Genomic DNA, 6652 nt, shown 5'->3' on the forward strand with positions numbered 1-6652 from the left:
ATAGTTTTCCCATCGAAATGGATGCATTTTCACACTATGAAAAGGAGAAGTAAAGTCATATAGTCCAATTATTGACTATATGAAAACATTTTCCCATTGTTCGGATCTCACGGAGCCCTTCCTGATTCAGATTCGATCATAGAAAGAATTCTCTTGGAACGGAACAAACTGACCAATGCCTTTCCACCCAGGCGCTAAACTTCCTATTTCTGATAAGGAAATTGGGACATAGACACATTTTATCAGAAATCTTTATCTGGTAGATTAGAGAAAGTATCTGCATGGCCTAATCAATAGTTCAAGTCACACACTCCCATAATCCATCTTCTCCGTCTGAGAATATACTCCAATTATTTGTTTGTATTGGATGAATAATACTCCAAAATCAAAAGGAGAAATCCGAGGACCATATTTTCTATGGATATTTCCATTTTTGAATAAGAAATATTCCTGGCGATGATATATTACTGTCGTTACTCGGAACAATAAGTTATGAATAGTTATTTTCAATCTATCTTTCCTCTCTATAAAGGACCTAGAATACCCTGCTTACGGATCATTAGAAAGTGCATTGGCATAAATACAGCAGTAAGAAGGGGTAATATGAAAGTGTGTAAACTATAAAAACGAGTCAAGGTAGATTGACCCACACTAACACTTCCGCATAATAATTCTAGCAGAGGAGATCCTATTACAGGAATAGCCTCAGGCACACCAGTCACAATTTTCACTGCCCAATAACCAATTTGATCCTAGGGCAAAGAATAACCAGTTACACTGAAAGATATGGTCAACACAGCCAAAATTACACCTGTGACCCAAGTTAATTCACAGGGTTTTTTGAATCCACCTGTGAGATAAACACGGAATACGTGCAGGATCATCATTAGAACCATCATACTTGCCGACCATCGATGAATTGATCGGATTAACCAACCAAAGTTAACTTCGGTCATTAGGTATTGAATAGAGGAAAAAGCTTCTGTAACAGTCAGACGATAGTAAAAAGTCATAGCAAAACCAGTAGCTAATTGTACTAAAAAACAAGTAAGTGTGATCCCCCCTAGACAATAAAATATATTGACATGAGGAGGAACACATTTACTGGTGATATCATCCGCAATCACCTGAATCTCGAGACGCTCTTTGAACTGATCATATACTCTATTGAGATAGGTAAACTAAAATTCCCCCTCTGAAAGCCGTACATGAGAATTTCCCTTCATATAGCTTGAACAAGAACACGCAAATGCTTTTGGACACGAATAAATAAATTTGGGAAAAGAGATACTTGAGGGTTCGTTGCCTAACCGGCTGTAGAAATGAAGATGATTCGAAACAATCCAGCATTTCTATTAGAAGACTCTATAGTGCCAAAATTTCAAGTCGGCTCATCCCTATGATAAATCACTATAGGCCCTTTGAATGATCTTTTACCGTATTCGTGTGATATCAGTTCCATAGAAAAGAACTAATATAGACGATTTATAGGAATTATCTTGTCGAGATCTCATTAGATGAATCAATCCAAACCTCAGATTTCAATTAGACCCTGATAATTTTATAAAATCCCCAAAAGGTTCTCTGGGTAATAACCTTTTCATTTTCGCTCATTCGACGAAATATGCTAACTAAGAGAAATTAGATACTATATCATTCTTTGGTCATAATCAGCATAATTATGAGAGGGGATAGATCCTTCGATTTATTATAGGAAATACCTCTTTCAATTTCTTTATTGGAAGTCTGGTGACGAGGAAATGATAGGTACAAACCATAGTTCAGATCTTCCCGGAACATATCTATGATAGACCTCGTGCTCTAGAGATTCAATATTCTAGAAATGAAATATCCAACGAGGTAGGACCATCTTGATGAAGATAACAGATCGGTCTTCTGTACTATAAATATGGATCGATTTCAACAAGTCGCACACCCATATTCTAAAAATCCTTAGAGAAAAGTAATTACAAGATCAAACTATTGGAACAAGATAAGCTAAAAACTCAAAGCCACTATTTGGTCTGGGTTTGGATCCCTCAGTTCTTTTTTTTTTTTTCTTCAAGAGCTCACTAGGTTAATTTTGGAGTTCCTCAGCCCCAACTAACCGGAATCCCATCCAATAAAACGAAAGAATTATAAATCTCCAAGATAATAGATAGGAATACTGCAAATAGAGCCATTGCAAAACCCATAAGAGGAGTAGTTCCCCATCCAGGAGCTACTTTACCATATTCTGAATTAAGCGATTTTAAGGTCGTTCCTACAAGGGTTTCTTTTGGCGTGGTTTTGGAAGTATCATCAATGGTCTGTGTAGCCATAGGAGCTATTGTATTGGTTGAGATCTGTTAACTTTGTTATTATATGGTAAACATACCATGATATTGGGATCACCTAATAATGGAAACTGCAACCTTAGTCACCATCTCCATATCTTGTTTACTTGTAAGCTTTACTGGTTATGCCCTATACACCGCCTTTGGGCAACCCTCTAAACAACTTAGGGATCCTTTTGAGGATCACGAGGACTAATTCTATCTTTGATGGGAGAGAAAGAATGAAGATTTGGAGAAGCAAAATTATTTCCCCCCTTTAGTCAGAAGTTTGGGTCGTTCTCGAAAGAAAATAGCGAAAAAGATTATCCCTAGGGTCGATACCAACAGGAATGTATAAACCAATGCTTCCATAGATTTGATTTGATCGTAATTTACAATTATGGAGATAGATTTCGTACTAATATTTATTAGAGGAGATAGGAGCAATATCATACCACTTGTCTTTTAGTAGTTGGATCTCCCAGTTTTTGGAATGCTCCAAATTCTACTCAAGCATCCAGATCCGAGTCGATACCAGCAAAAACATCTCTGAATAAGGTCCTAGAACCATGCCAAATGTGTCCAGAAAAGAAAAGGAGAGCAAATGTAGCATGTCCAAAAGTAAACCAACCCCTTGGACTACTACGAAAAACACCATCAGATTTTAGAGTAGCACGATCTAATTCAAAAATTTCACCTAATTGAGCACGTCTAGCGTATTTTTTAACTATAGCAGGATCACCAAAACTGACCCTGTCAAGTCCACCACCATAGAACTCAACAGTTACACCTACTTGTTCAACACTATACTTTGATTCTGCCCTCCTAAAAGGAACATCGACTTTCACAATTCCTTCTTTGTCCACCAGAACTACTGGAAATGTTTCGAAAAAGGTAGGCATACGACGTACAAAAAGCTCATTTCCCTCCTTATCTTTGAAGATGGGTGTCCTAACCAACCAACAACTATTCCATCTCCATTGTCCATTGCACCTGCTCTGAATAACCCCCCCTTAGCTAGATTATTACCAATGTAATCATAAAAAGCGAGTTTCTCGGGAATTTTGGACCAAGCTTCTGATAGGCTTAAATTTTCGGCCAGACCGGCACGAACCCGTCGATCTATTTCTTGTTGGAAGTATCCCTGATCCCACTGGTAACGAGTGGGACCGAATAATTCGACCGGAGTAGTTGTAGAGCCATACCACATGGTCCCAGCAACAATGAAAGCTACAAAAAACACAGCAAAAATACTGCTGGATAGGACTGTTTCAATATTCCCCATGCGTAATCCTACGTATAAACATTGGGGAGGACGAACACTGAGATGGAATAGACCTGCTAATATACCCAAAATACCCGCTGCTATATGATGAGAAGCTATTCCTCCTGGAACAAAAGGATCAAAACCTTCAGCTCCCCATGCTGGATCCACTGGTTGTATTTTTCCAGTTAGTCCATAAGGATCAGACACCCATATCCCAGGACCATACAAACCCGTTACATGAAATGCTCCAAATCTGAAACAAGCTACTCCTAACAGGAATAAATGAATTCCAAATACTTTTGGCAAATCTAAACAACGTTTTCCCGTACGTTCATCACAGAATATGTCCAGATCCCAATATACCCAATGCTAGATAGCTGCCAAAAAGCACAGGCCAGAAAACATGATATGTGCCCTGGCCACACCTTCATAACTCCAAATACCGGGATTAATTACAGTTTCTTCGGTGATGTTCCATCCACTCCATGAATCCTTTATTCCCAAACGAGTCATAAAAGGTATAACGAACATAACTTGTCTCCACATTGGATCAAGAACAGGATAGGATGGATCAAAAGCTGCTAATTCGTACAGAGTCATTGAACCAGCCCAACCAGCAACTAGAGCTGTATTCATTATATGTACAGAAATTAACCGTCGAGGATCATTCAATACGACGGTATGAACGCGATACCAAGGCAAACACATGCAAACACCCCTTTATCGGAAAAAGTAGACACTATGTAACTTTCTCACATTGGATTGGAAGAGATCATGTTATCGAGCTAGACCTGGATCATCTCGAAAGTGAACATCTATTCACTTGGACATTGCTAATGATGGAACAGGTTTGAAACAATTTTTTTCATACATAATAGCAGGGAGAGGCAAAGATATTTTATCGTTTGTATGTACCAATACACAATGTAGGGATTGGTCCCATTTATATTGATAAAAAAAGAGGAAAGAAACGAGATCTTCTAATCCTTCCATTCGTTCATGAACGATACCTTTGCAATTTATGGACTAAGTCAGATATAATTTTTGATGAAAAATATCATTTTTCTACTAAAGAGTGGAGCTATTACTGTTCCATAAACAGTAATACTTTACTGCGGGAAAAAATAAAATACTGAGCATTTGAACTATGCTCAATGATAACTTTATCATTTTGTGCTATGCAATGAAAAAAAAGGTCAAAATAGGAAGTAACTAGGTTAATAGGTCTTTTCCGTTCCGTAGAAAGATTCGGGGTTATTCGTTTTCAGGATCAATAGTGGACGAACGGAGAGAGAGGGATTCGAACCCTCGGTACGGATGATCCGTACTACGGATTAGCAATCTGCCGCTTTGGTCCGCTCAGCCATCTCTCCAAGATGGAAGAGTTCATGTGTAACAAAATGAATGTTGGAGTAAAGGTGTATACCATAGTATGTACAGATTGTATCGACAATATAATGAATATTGCAATTATTCAGTTGGATAAAGAACAATCCAGTCAATCGTATTGTTCATTTCGTTAAAAATAGTTCTGTATGACTGATTTTTCTGCTTTTCTTGGCCTGGCCGATGGCCAGGCCAAGAAAAGCAAAAAAAATCAGTCATACAGTGCTTGACCTAATTTGAGAGCTAGAATACTTGCTGTAAAAGCAAGAAAAAAAGCTATCAAAAATTGAACCTCTATTACCATATCTTCATTCCCTCCCCAATCAGTTTGATTAAATGCGTTACATGGATTAGTCCATTTATTTCTCTCCAGTATCAAATTTTATTATCTAGATATTGAAGGGTTCTCTATCGATTTTATGTATTATTGTAAAGATATCAGTTGCTCAAGGCCATAGGTTCCTGATCGAAACTACATACACCAGTGGGTAGGAGTCCGAAGAAGACAAAATAGAAGAAAAGTGATTGATCCCGACAACATTTTATTCATACATTCAGTCGATGGAGGGTGAAAGAAAACCAGATGGATCTAGAAGTTATTGCACAACTCACTGTTCTGACTCTGATGGTTGTATCGGGCCCTTTAGTTATAGATAGATAGAGCTTTGGATGGATCAGAGATCCATGTCAAATATCCTTTAACTATTTAAGTTGATAATGTAATGAATAAAACCCACCTGTATCACTAAACTATACACGCCACAATCCCATTGACGGATATTCCGTCACTTCTTTCCTTCCACATTTGAATCCAAATTTCGGAATTCCTTAATTCTCTCTCTTCTATTTTCGAGAGAGAAGAAAGGATTCTATCCATTCTAGTTTTATAAATTCTAGGTTGTTCTTTCCCTTTATCAAGGAATTTTTTTTGCTCAACTCCTCTAATCTTCTAATTGAATTCTTTCTAATTCATTTTAGAAAGATCTTCCTCTTCCAGGAAGAAAAAGAGCCATAAACTAGAATGGCTCCATATTCTTAGCTCTCAATCTTTGTTGATCTCTTATAGTAATCACATCTTGAGGTTTGCAAGGGTAACTTGGTATATCTACCATATGGTCATTGACTCGGATATGTCCATGATTCACTAATTGTCTAGATCCGAGAATGGTGGGAGCCATACCCAATCGAAAAATAATATTATCCAAACGCATTTCAAGTAATTGCAATAGGACCTGACCCGTTGAGCCTTTGGCTCTTCTAGCAATACGAACATATTTCAGCAAATTCTCTCAGGCATAACTAGTCTCCATTCGCTTCGTATCAGCTCAACTCGGAGTTTCCAGTATAGCGATCCTTACCCTACGAGCTACTATAATATATGTTCTCAACTTGATATCTATAAAGATAGATGGATCATCCATATCCAATTTTTTGCCATCTACCATAGTAGACTCACTCATTCATATATGATGAGGGGCCCTTTTAACTCAGCAGTAGAGTAATGCCATGGTAAGGTGTAAGTCATCGGTTCAAGTCCGATAAAGGGCTCATGTTTCCCACGAAGAAAGAGGGCTCGGGTGTCCATTTCTATTACATAGATAGAAATATTTTCACCGAAATATGAAAATGACAACAAATCGGATTCAGATCCAGTCCGTTTTTTTATCTTCTTTTATGAGGCGAA

The sequence above is a fragment of the Pinus tabuliformis genome, chromosome 6, assembly GCF_031772625.1.
Source record: "Pinus tabuliformis cultivar Carrire ecotype Pingquan chromosome 6, CPIR1, whole genome shotgun sequence".
NCBI classification, from domain to species: Eukaryota; Viridiplantae; Streptophyta; class Pinopsida; order Pinales; family Pinaceae; genus Pinus; species Pinus tabuliformis.